Source organism: Mesoplodon mirus (genome assembly GCF_964341445.2).
Source record: "Mesoplodon mirus genome assembly, chromosome: 11".
In the NCBI taxonomy this organism is placed as follows: Eukaryota; Metazoa; Chordata; class Mammalia; order Artiodactyla; family Ziphiidae; genus Mesoplodon; species Mesoplodon mirus.
Window position 1 is genome coordinate 37,572,482 of NC_138987.1, and position 12,377 is coordinate 37,584,858.

At 45.7% G+C, this 12,377-nt stretch overlaps 1 long non-coding RNA gene across 1 annotated transcript; it reads right to left on the reverse strand.

Annotated features, from left to right (window-relative positions):
- Nucleotides 1-83: 83 nt before the first annotated feature.
- Nucleotides 84-12,368, reverse strand: LOC309812564. The gene is made up of 2 exons (XR_014295349.1): nt 12,237-12,368; nt 84-2,969 (listed from the first exon to the last, which is right to left on the reverse strand). It is a non-coding gene; the product is annotated as an uncharacterized lncRNA (long non-coding RNA).
- Between the last annotated feature and the right edge of the window lie 9 nt (nt 12,369-12,377).

Below are 12,377 nucleotides of genomic sequence, written 5' to 3' on the forward strand. Positions count from 1 at the left end.
CTGGGCATCCATGCCATCCTCATATTTACGGTCACGCAGACTAGATCTGGACTAATTACCAAGTATTCGAACATTTGAGTGGGTTGTTTTTTTTTTGAGTGGTTTTTAAACTGTCAGTCTCTTACAGTAACCTCCATCACCAAAATAAAATAGCAAAAGTGATAGAAACTGCCAGTGTTTGCCTCACAGAATTTAAATAATTTCCTCTTCAGTTAGCCGTACACCTGAATTTGTTTTTAACGACAACTGTGCACACCAGGAAAGATGGTACTGCCCTGAGCAGAAGGTCTCTGCAAAGTTCAGCTGTTGGTTCTTCATTGTGACAAACGCTTGTTTTGTTCATGGGAGGAGAAAGGTCAGAAAGCGGCAAGAAGTGTTCTGTTTTAAATTGAAAAGAAACAGTGTTTCCCTAAAGCGCTTTGTGCCTCAATTTCACTTTCAAAATATAAATAAGTTTTGAAAGTAAATTCCCAATTGGAATTTATCCATTTTGAGCCAATATTAATTAGCTGGGATTGTTTTTCTCAAAAAGTGAAAGTCCTATTTGCTGCTGCTGGTGAGCAGCAAAAGAGAAACTGTGGAGTAGCTTCCGATGTTGTGGAGCGAAGTGCTTTCTGTCCTTTCTGGTCCCCCGCTTCCCTGGACCTCTTACTGCATCTGGCGGTCCTTCTCCTTGGGGTCCTGAAAGGCGTGCACAGTCCTTGGAGGGCTGGGTTGTGAGAGGTGACGGGTTGCCAGGAGCCACCTCGCTGCAGGACCAACCTGACAGCAGAGCTTTATGGAGAGGAAGAGAGTATATCCTGCGTGTGTTCGCCAAAAATGAAAAAGGGGACTGTTTATACAAAACAGAGCAAAACCTTTGGAACCCTTAAAGAAGTTACATACCTTTTAAAGGTAGTAGAGTTTTTCACCAAGTGATGCATTCAGCATGACACTTGTTGCCAGACGTTTCGGGATAAGTTAAAATATATGTGTTTAAAACACCACCCCTACCCCTCCCCTTTTTAATTTTGTCCAAGGAATTACTTACTTAAGTGTAGTATTTCTGAATGTGCCTTTGTGAGTTCAGAGACCGTCTGTTTTAGGAAGAACCTACCCATTGGGATAAAACAGAAAGACGGTCAGCTTGGTCTTTAGGGAAGTCGGCATTTCTCCGGACCGTCCCCGGGGCGTTTTTATTGCACAGTGTAGAGTCGTGGGGGAGAGGTTCCGGGACTTGGGAGAGGGGATGACGAGGTGATGATGCACAGATGACACAGACCAGGTTAGTCCAAGAGTGCAGGTTGAACTTAATCTCTCTGCATTGCCTAGTCTTCTTCGTGTTTATGTGTGTGCGTGTGTGGCTGTGGCTGTGGCTGTTTTAGTCTTTGTTTTCCCGTAAGCACTGGAGAATTGAAATATGGTGATGCTTGTGACACACTCGTGCACGTCGAGAAGGCTTTTTTCCCTCCTGCCTCACGCAGGGCAGGCGGCGCGTTGCCACCCTTTGAGTCTGTGTCCTGAGAAGGCAATTCTTTTCCCAAATGGAAGTCACATAATGTCGCTGTTTGTGCAAACAGGGTATCACACACGAGGGAAAGGCTTTTGAGAGGATAAGATTGACATGTTTGTGAAAGAAAAGAGAAAAATCTGCAATCATATTTTATTTCTTCAGAACTATTATAGTTAAACATAGAAATCTGCAGTGTCTCTTCCTTTGTTTCACGTTTGTTTTAAACAATTCCACCTCTTCTCCCCACTCCCTCTCTTTTCTAAAGAGAAATCAAGTGAATGCTAAGGGCCATTTCCATAATTCCTCAGAACTCCCCAAAGAGGAAAACAATCCCTCTGCAAGATTCCTTCAGCTTCATTCAGGAAGACACAGGGAGGAGAGATGCTGCAGCTTCCGGGGCTTCACTCTCATTCCTCTCTAATGGCCTTGAAATGTATTATTATGCAAATGTGAATTTTGATACTGAATTTAAGAAGAGGTTGTTGGATTTTTCTTTTTTCAAAAAAAAAAAAAGTCCCATATGTGGTCATCATTGCTTCTTTACTTTGTAACGTGTGAATTGTAACTATGCATTCTGCAAAGGGCGGGTGGGAGGAGAGGGCAGAAAGGGGAAGGAAGTAGCTTTGTATCCTTGTTCTACAGTTTCTGTGTCCATGGTATCCCCTCAAGCTGGCAGGGAAGGGGAGTGAGAGTAAGAAGCGGTAAGGTCGGCACAGTGAGGTAGAAAGAGACCTGTGAGTCCGGCCTGGCACTTCCTGGGGGGCCTGCAGTCCCTACCAACCAGTGTGGTACTGGATCTCCATCCTAGCCGTGCAGTGTCAGCCTGGTGCAGCAGGAGGGCCCCGAAGGCCCCCGTGTTTTCTGGAAAAATGTGCTCACCCTGTCCTGAACTCAGAACCCTTTCCAGCTCAGGAAACCTTGCCTCACTCGTGCTGACCTTTCTTTATGTCATTTCAAAAAAAAAACTCCTCCTCCTCCTCCTCGCTCCGTTTTAACTTTTCTTTCTTCTTTCTCAGTCATTTTTAAGTGAATTTAATTGTAAGGAAACTTTCTTTCTCTGTGGGGAAGAGGTCTGTTGCTTGACAGGCAAACAGGGCAGCTCTCCCCTATCCACTACCCCTCCGCCATATGTGACCTCTCTGCTTCCCTTGCAGTTACTAAGCTGTGTGTAGCTAGTGAGCAGCGAGGTGTTTGACACGGGAAAGCCCACAGCCTCCCCTTTGTCCTGACAGCATCCCTCTGTTGATCCTTCCTGCAGTCAGTCGTGGCCCTTGCATTGCTCTGGTCTAGGCATCACTGGCAACACACAGTATCGGAAGCAAGAGACTGCCGTGCCTGGAGCCAGTGTTTCCCTGCAGCAGTTTTGCTGTTGATGTTCACAGTACTGTAACTAGTAACAGACTTGATCACAGTCTCCTCGTGCCCCTGCAAGCCTGCACAGGCACGATCTCATCAGGGTTCCAATCTGTTAGATTGCCTTTAGACAAAAAAGAAAACAAAAAAATAAAATTCTGACGTTTCAGCTGTCTAACACAAAACAATACCTCGAGGTACATTTCCCCTGCAGTGTAGACCCTTACCTCCCCTCCTTTTCTGACATCGGTGGGTTATCCTTGGAAAAATATGAATGTGTAGATAGCAGGATAACTTTTACAATTTTTTCTTTGCTGTGAAAGTAACCCTAAAATATGATGTTTTCCACTTCTTTTTTTAAAGCCATCAGAAGTTTCAGATCTTATTCTTTCATGTTTAAGAAGAGAAAGCAGAACAGGTCAGGGGAGTGGACTTGCATTTGTGGGGTGATGTTCTCTCCATTGCCTCCCATACACAGTGACGACAGACCAGTGTTTAAACCCTGCTCTGAATAGATGCCATATATTCTAGCTCTAGTTTCAGGGTAGGGAGTGTCTGGATTTCTCTCTTCCAGAAGATCCATCCCCTCCAGGGACTCCAGAATGTTTTCTCCTGAGACCTTGAGTTCTCAACCTTTCTTGGTTCAAACACACACACACACACACACACTTTGAGTAACTGAGTAGCATTCTGTAGATCATAAAGAGAATCAGTCCCTGGCATTTCAATTCTGTGCTGTAGAATTCATAGCCGTGTCGCTTTGCGATGCTCTGGAAATGAACTGATTTCTTACTTAGAAGGAAGCTCAGCTGAGGCGTGCAGGCAACCTCCCTGAAAGGCCCACGCACCCTCAGGTGTCCCTCCCTCCACAAGGCTTGAAGCTGACTTTAGGTAGAGGTGAATAAGTTTAACGAGTGCTGCTTGTAGGGACCTGTCAGCTACTGCTCTCCTAGATTTGGCCGCTCATGAGGCAGGACCAGAATAGACCGTTTTGAATAGCTTCTTTGCAAACCCCCTAGCTCCCCCCATCTTAAAGATAAACCCTGTATCTGTCAGGAAGCCCTTTTTAGGTTGGACTCGCTGATCTTTGTCTACTGACGATTTCCTTTGAGGGAAGAAGCTTGATGATAAATGCACGCCTATCCACCACCCACCTTCTGATCGGGGCGCTGTCGACCTGCGGATTTTATTTCTGTTGTTTGTGTGGAAGCCCCTTTTCTATCAGTCTCCTTCCTCTGGTCCCTCCTGAGTTTCTCCTGCCCTTCTGTCCCTCTGCGACGCTCCCAAAGGGCTCTGCTGATCTCTGCACTTCTGTCCTGGGACACTCCCCCCCACCACCCTTTGCACACACCAGTGACCAAAGTGTGTCCAGTGATCTCACAGAAGACATAAAAAATGGTGCGTGCACCATGAATGTGCTCACAGAGACACGTGCACAAGATTCTGCACCCTTGGCCTTAACCTCAGTATGACTTAAGGTGCAGGAACATTTTTAACAGGTTTAAAAAAAAACAGAAAAACCCTTCCCAGAGGAAAAAAAATGAGCAGATGCAACGGCTCAACCATGCCCACTCCTAACGCTCCACTATTTGCTTATGACTTACTCTGTGCCCACCCCACCCCTCCCCGTTTCGAGTAACCAAAAACAGATAACAGAAGCAACCCGAGGAGAGGTTTCTGGACTATTTTCTCTTTCTCCATTGAGATGGAGATATATATGCTGCTTTGGGTTCCATAATCCTAGGGGGCTATGTTTACATAGTAAAATACATCCTACCAAATCAGGAAGCTGAATATGGGAATCTCTGCAATGAGAGGTCACTGATGGTGAACAAGAGAAGTGAGGGCCCTGGGGGATGGCGCAGAGGAGAGACGGAGCAGTACCACCTGACCACCTGATGGCCTGGGACGTGTGGCTCCTCCCTTCGCTTCTCTCCTTGCCCCCTTTCACAGAAGGTGCAGAGAAGGGCATCAGAAAGAGGCTGGATCTTTCAAAGGCAGCTTTCCAACTTTGCACACAAACAGGTAACAGGAAGGTACAGCAAAAATCCTCTCATCTGAAACACTGTCCGCAGAAACAAAACCTGTAAACATGACTAAATAGCTGCACAATTTTGATGCTCTCTGCAAGTTACCTAGAAGTGTTTTGTTTTTCTTATACTTGAAATAGCTTTTACAATGTTATTTTGGTGGCTTTCTTTTCTCTCTACTGGTGGGCCATAGAGAAAGTGGGTGATGGGATTTAAGGAAGTTTGAGGGGAGAAAAGGGAGGATATGGCATTGTCTTTTTTTTTTTTTTCTCTTAAACACAGAGGTTTAATCAAACTCCCATATGTTGAAATTGCTCCTCATATGACTGGTTTTACATGGACACAGAAACTAGGCACTTTAGAGGTGCACTTGCATGGCAGGCTGGGCCCCCCTTTTCTATATTTTATTTTACTTTTTTAGCATAGTGGTACTTAAAATCACTGGTTCACTTAAAAAACAAACAATAAAATGTTAAACTCTACTAATGTACAAATAAGCTGAAAAGTTGCATTTTATGTGTATTTTTTGCCATAGCAGGTACTGTATTTCTCATGCTGGATTTCAAAAAAAAAAAGTCAAAAACAAAAAAAACTAAAGGGTGGTCTTTTATTGGATTGTGACAGGTTGAGTAATAAGGAATTAAGTCGTCGTCATTTCATTAAAACTGAGAGATGATGTAATGCATATATGAGTTTTCTGAAGGGTTTTTTTGGGCTTTTAAGCAGCTTATTTTTGTTTTTGTTTAGTTTTTTATTTTATTTTATTTTGGAAAGATATGATTGTATTATGTGCAACTCAGTTGCTTACATTATAACTACAAAATATTTTTGGGTTCCTGGAAAAAAAAAAAAGAAAAAAGACTAATAAATGTGTTTGGCTGCTAAGCATTTATTGTGGTTTCCTGTTTTATTCTGCCAGTTTAATTTCCTCGTCTGTTGAATGTTTGTATTTCTTCTACTGTACTCCCTCGCCCTGCCCCACACATAAACGCTGTCTGACATTCAGCATCTGGACTGGGCCTCCACTTTGTCTATCTTGTCTTGTTATGTTTGTGCTGCCGGAGTTGTCAGGTTGACCAGCTGCTGGTGGGTGTGTGCTCCTTGCTGCCTGCCACGCTGCCAGGTTCAGAGTCTCTGAAAGAAGTTCAGGTTCTCCTGCTACCTTTCGTTGTCATCCCGTTTGAGCCTCATGTGCATCTGGAGTGAAGACACTACAGAGTGGAGGAGGGCAGAGGGACGATGCCTGCCGGGGCTCTGCTGCAGCCCGGGAAGGTGACAGCGTGCCAGCTCTGTCCACGAAGCCACCCGCCGGCGCCCCCGCCCTGCGTCCGGTGCTCACCACTGCGGAGGAGCGGGAGAGGCTTACCCTGAAAGCCAGCTTGTTCCCATCTGAACAGTTTCTTACTTATTGTTAGCTGCTAGAGACTCGTTAGACATGTGACCATGCAGCAGCGCTAGAAGGGCAAAGGGGAGCAGTGGAAGGAAACTAAGACGTTCTAATTCCCAGGTAGTGTCGCGTCTGACTTCATTCTCAGAATGCTGTGTGAAATAGTGGCAAACCCATTTCATGAGGAACTGCCGCTCAGCATCATTTAATCAGCTACTAGTAGATAACACTGACTGATTGCTTCCTATAATATTTACATTAGGGCACTGCTCTAAGCATACCATGTAAATATTCATTACTTAATTGAAACTTGTTTCAGTCACCATGCTAGGAACCCAGATTGGATTCCAAAGTTATCACGCCAAAATGCCTGGGCTGAAAGACACCTGGAATTCTAAGAGAATGGTCTTAAGCAGGTCTGCTGTACAAAGTGGTAGGCTATATACCATCCAATTCTTATCATAAAATAAGTAAACACCAGGAAATGTGAGGTCAGGAGAGGTGAACTAGATGTCAAAAACACCCTGCAGGCCTGCCTATATCAAGTAAGTGCTGTATTTGTGGAATTGAGATCATAGCAAAACCTATGAAGACCTTTATCACCAAAGACTTTATTTTAAATTTTGGATATTTTTAAAATGCATAAACGTCTAAGGGGGGGGTGTGTTTTAGAATTGAAGATGGTTGTCAAGACTTTAGCCTCTGACTCAGCGCTCTTCACCGCTGCGGGCTCTGCCGTCACCTTAGGTGACTTCAGCATCCACTTGGAAAATCCATCCTAACTGCCAGGTTTCTGCACTCCTTCCCCCAGTCACCCTGGCCACACGTTCCCATACTCACACCAAATTGCTCCCCTCCAGAATCACTAATTTCAGCATCCTTGACCTTGACTTCCTGTCCTTCCAAACTGCTTCCCCCTCCTCTTTGGCTTCATTTTGACCTCATCAGCCATCCCAGGATGCTGGCCTGTTTACTTTCTTCGACTCCATCAGCCCTCTCCTTTTCCTCATTTCCCTCCTAATCCAGTTTAGAATTTATAGCCTATAATTTTCAATAATATGGTTGCTAAAATCCCCACTTTGGAAAAACCCTATTTTCTATTTTCCACCAGCAACCAAAAGCAGCACCACTTGGGGAAAAAGTCACTGCGGGGCAAATAAGGACTCCTGTAAATCTACTGTAGCCAACCAGCAATGAGACCTTGACACTGCCAGCAAGCATCCTGTGTCCTCTGATATGTGGAGGAAATTAGAGGTATCAGAAGAATTTCCCCCCAAATTCCTGCTTCCAAACTGTAATGAAGAGAGGTGCACCCCCTTCAAGTGCTGGTTCCTCCAGTGCTTGAGATCCTTTCCCTTCCTGCCCACTTGGCTACTTTTAACTCCCCATTCTTTTTTTTTTTTTTTTGCGGTACGCGGGCTTCTCACTGTTGTGGCCTCTCCCGTTGCGGAGCACAGGCTCCGACGCGCAGGCCCAGCGGCCATGGCTCACGGGCCCAGCCGCTCCGCGGCGTGTGGGATCCTCCCGAACCGGGGCACGAACCCACGTCCCCCACACCAGCAGGCGGACTCTCAACCACTGCGCCACCAGGGAAGCCCTTAACTCCCCATTCTTCATTCTCTATTCACGTGATCAACTGTCACCCCCATCCCCACCCTAAGCTACTCTATGCTCTTGTCCTGCTATATTTTGTTCACAGAACTTAACCACTTTTTAAAATTATCTTTTTTAGTCATTATTATCCATCTCCCTCACTGGAATGTAAGCACCAGAAAGGGCAGAATTCTTTTCCGTGTTGTTCTCCAGCTCGAGCTCCTAAAACCCGTATGGCTTTAATTACCATCTATGTGCTAAGACTGCTCAATTTATATTTCCAACCCTTACCACTGGGCTCCGGACTTGTAGATGTAATTGTCTGCTCAACATTTTGAAACACCTGCATATCTTAATGGCTCTGGAAACTCAATAAACCCAAAAGAGAAGTCCATCCTGCCTGCTTGCCCCTCCTCCCACCCCATGGTAAATGGCATTGCTATCCTTTTAGCAATAAAACGTAGAGACCTAGGAGCATCAGTTGAGTCTACCCCCTTCCTTACTCCCCATAACCCATCACCAAGCTGGATTGATTGCACCTCTTAATCTCTTCCTTTTCTTCATTTCCTCTGCCACTTACTTCCTTTGTCCAGGCTAGATCATTACACCCCTAGGCCTCACCTAGTCCACTGCATTAGCCCAACTGGTTTCTCATTTGGCATTCACTCCAGTTCCCCACCCCCAATCCATTCTACACATAAGAGCTGAGATATTTTTCAAAACATAAATCTGATGAAGTCATCCTCCAGCCTAAAAATTTAGTGGTTTCCTATTGCTTGGAATAAACCCCCAAATATCCTTATTTCCTACCAGGTTCCCATGGTCTGCCTTCCACCTGCTCCTCCAAATTTACCTCCCTCTCTTTTCACCTTTGCCCTCTCCACTCAAGCCTCATCAGCTGACCACTATATCCCAGTGCCTAGTACAATGCTTGGCACACACTAGGCACCACTGTGAAATGAACGATCCTCATGAGTAACAGAATTTAAGAAACTAAGTATTTTAAAAGCCTGAAACAAAAACAAAAGGATAGATGTAAAATTCCCGATTTCGGGACTTCCCTGGTGGTCCAGTGGGTAAGACTCCAGGCTCCCAATTCAGGGGGCCCAGGTTCGATCCCTGGTTGGGGACCTAGATCCCACATGCATGCCGCAACTAAGAGTTCGCATGACACAACTAAGAGAGTCCACGTGGTGCAACTAAGAAGTCTACATGCCGCAACTAAAACATCCCATGTGCCGCAAGTAAGACCCAGCACAAACCTTGCCCTATATTAGGTTCACTAGGTAAATAAATAAATAAATAAATAAATAAATAAATAAATAAATAAAATTCCCAATTTAGAGATGTTGCTTTAGGTAACACTGACAACCAGCTACAAGTGTCTAGGCGGCCTTTGAAGATTAAGAACAAAACTTTGGGGACCTCCCTGGTGGCGCAGTCGTTAAGAATCCGCCTGTCAATGCAGGGGACACGGGTTCAAGCCCTGGTCTGGGAAGATCCCACATGCCGCGGAGCAACAAAGCCCGTGCACCACAACTACTGAGCCTGCACTTGAGCCCGCGAGCCACAACTACTGAAGCCCATGTGCCACAACTACTGAAGCCCGTGCGCCTAGAGCCCATCCTCCACAAGAAAGGATCCCACTCGCCGCAACTAGAGAAAGCCTGCGCACAGCAACAAAGACCCAACACAGCCAAATAAATAAATAAATTTACATTTTTTTAAAAAAAACAACAAAACTTTGGAGAAACCTGTGGACTCAGAAGATAAGACTTGCAGACATGCGGTTTCCAAAGCGAGTAAAGGTGGGTTAAATCTTCAGGAAATTCCCACCACTTCCTTTTCCAGGAGTGTGAGAAGGAAGGATCATCAAAGAAAGAGCAGTCAGAGAGGGAGGAGAATCGGTACACTTTAGTTTTCAAAGCAGGAGGGAGGGGTTGTCAAAAATGCTAAATATTTCAATCAGCCAAAAGGGATGACTTAATACAGGAAAAAGGAAAACTACTTGACTCAAGAATCAAAATGATTTAAAGATGTACGTTGGGAAGCTTGCTCCCGGTTACCTGGCCTATCCCGTTCCCTGCATGTCTACCCCACCCACCCCCACATAGCCTTAGTGATTCTTTATGCAAATAGGCAAACATATTATGGCAAAGGGACTTTTGAATTATTAGAGGAAGTTGCTGGTGATCAATGAGAGTGCAGTTTAGAGGAGACAAGAGGGCAGAAGCTGCATCACAGTGCTAAGGAATAAAGGAGGGGAACAAATGTGTTGAATACAGGAGCCCCAGACACTGAGCTAGGATGTCAGCATCTATGTCACCTGCCTTTGCTCCTCACTCTACACCTGCGGGTCATGAGCCATATTTCACAGGTAGGAAGACCCAAGTGCCAAAAGATTAAGTAATCGCCCAAGTCACACAGCTAGTAACATCAATGCCAGTTGGTGAAGAGGCGGCCAGAAAGAGCTTTCCGTGTTAAGGAGGTAACAGCAAGTGAAGGTGTTTCTATAGTGGCAGAGGTCCGTGCGTTTAAAAAAAAAAAAGGAGAAGGGAGGCAGAACTGGACAGATTCGAGATAAAATAATTGAAAGAGCAAGATCCTTTCCTGAATGAAGAGATTGGAGACAGAAACTCCTGTTGGAGGAGGAAAAGTAACAGCAAAGTGCAGCAGAGCCAGGAGAGAGGCTGGAAGACTGAGGAGACAGTAGAGTTTGCAGTAGTCACCATGGAAAGCAAGGAGAGTAAACTCATCACAGCACAGCAATGACAGCCCTGGAAGTTGCAGGAAGTAGTCATCTTCTTTCCAGAAGCAATCCTCTGCAGCTCCAGAAGGGAGGTAGAAGACGTGGGTGATAAGCCCAGGTAGCTGATGGGCTTCTCTGATGGCCACAGTATTCTGGGATTGGTGCTGCGGTCCATTCTGACAATTCTGAAGCCCAGGTGGAGCCATGAAGGATCTATGGCATGAGGACACTGAAGGATGTGAGAGGCTGGGGGAAGAGGAACGGCAACGTCAGGATCTAACTTGTGTCTTGGCGACTGTGGACCTTGTTTCCCTTTGTGCGCTAGGCTCCTTTGGGAGCCATTCACCAAGCGAACACTTACTGAGCACCTACACTACGTTAGGTCCTGTGCGGGATCCACCTGCCAGGGACACGGGGGACCAAGGCAGGCATGATCTCCACCCGCACCGAGTTTGCCATTGATGGGAAAGGCCAACAACACTGAACTCTGGTGAGAGTTATGAGAGACCTATATGAAATCCCAGAGGTGGGGAGGGAGAACACTTACAGGGGTGGTCCATGAGTTTTTGAGTAAATAATGAAAAAATTAAAGCAGGAATGGAATGGTGACAGGAAAAGAAGTTATTGTCAAAGACAAGATCTTGGAAGTCTTGAGATCTAATCAGCAGCTTTTAATATTCCTGTATTATGGTTACTGGGCAAGGGGCCATTCACCTCAGCAAACAAGCTGAGAATTCAAAATGGACCGCCCTTCATAGGGAGACACTCAGAAACAGGTAATTTCAAAGCAGTATAGGACCTACTGCAGCACAAAGGAAAGAGTACCTTTGAATCTGGTAAGAACCAGGAGCCTGGAGCCTATCCCCCTGCACTTAACTTCTAGCTCTTGCCCTTCTACATGAGCAATCTCAAGACACTCAACCTACCCATGCCTTCGCTTTGTCATCTGCAAAATGGGGATCATAATAATGGCGAACATTTACTGAGCACTTACTCTGCATTGGAGAGTAGTATATTATTTCATTTAATAGTACCTTAACAACTCAGGATCCTCACATGGATGTAATGAGGACCCCATGTGTAAAGCACTCAGGACAGTGCCTGATACCTAGTGAAACTTACATAAACGTTAGTGGTTTTATTATTAGTGGCCAACCAGAGGGAAGAGTGGGACCATCTGGGCCTTACGTAAGACGCAGTGACAGAGAGAGGTGTTCCAGGACGGGGGAATGCCTTCACCCAGCCAGTGGTGTGACCCGGCACGGTGTGTGCTGGGAACTACACAGCGTAATGGCTCAGAGTCAGACTCTGAAGTCGGGCGGCTCCATTTATTAGCTGGGTGACCGTGAGCAAGTCATCAGCGTCTATGAGTCTCAGTTCCAGCGCTTGCTGAAATCCATTTTTACTGCACTTTCGCGCAAGGGGCTCACTTGGCCCTCAATAAATGCCGATTTCCCTTGGGCATCTTCCTTTCTCCTCAGAACCGCGCTGGGGGCCAGGCAGGCGGTAGAAGCGTGGGAGGGATTAGGCAACAATAATAATAGCAAACACAGAGGGCTTTCTAAGTGAACCAGGCATCGATCTGATGATACCGAATCCTCACAGGAATCTTAAAGGCGGGTCTTAATGTACCTTTTTTCAGATGGGGAGACTGAGACGCACAGCTGCTGAGTAACTTATGAAGCGCAAATCACGTTTCTGGTAAACCAAGAGAAACTCCTTAACCCTCAGCAGCCAACCGCCGAAACCGAACAACCGTGAGGACTCGGGTCT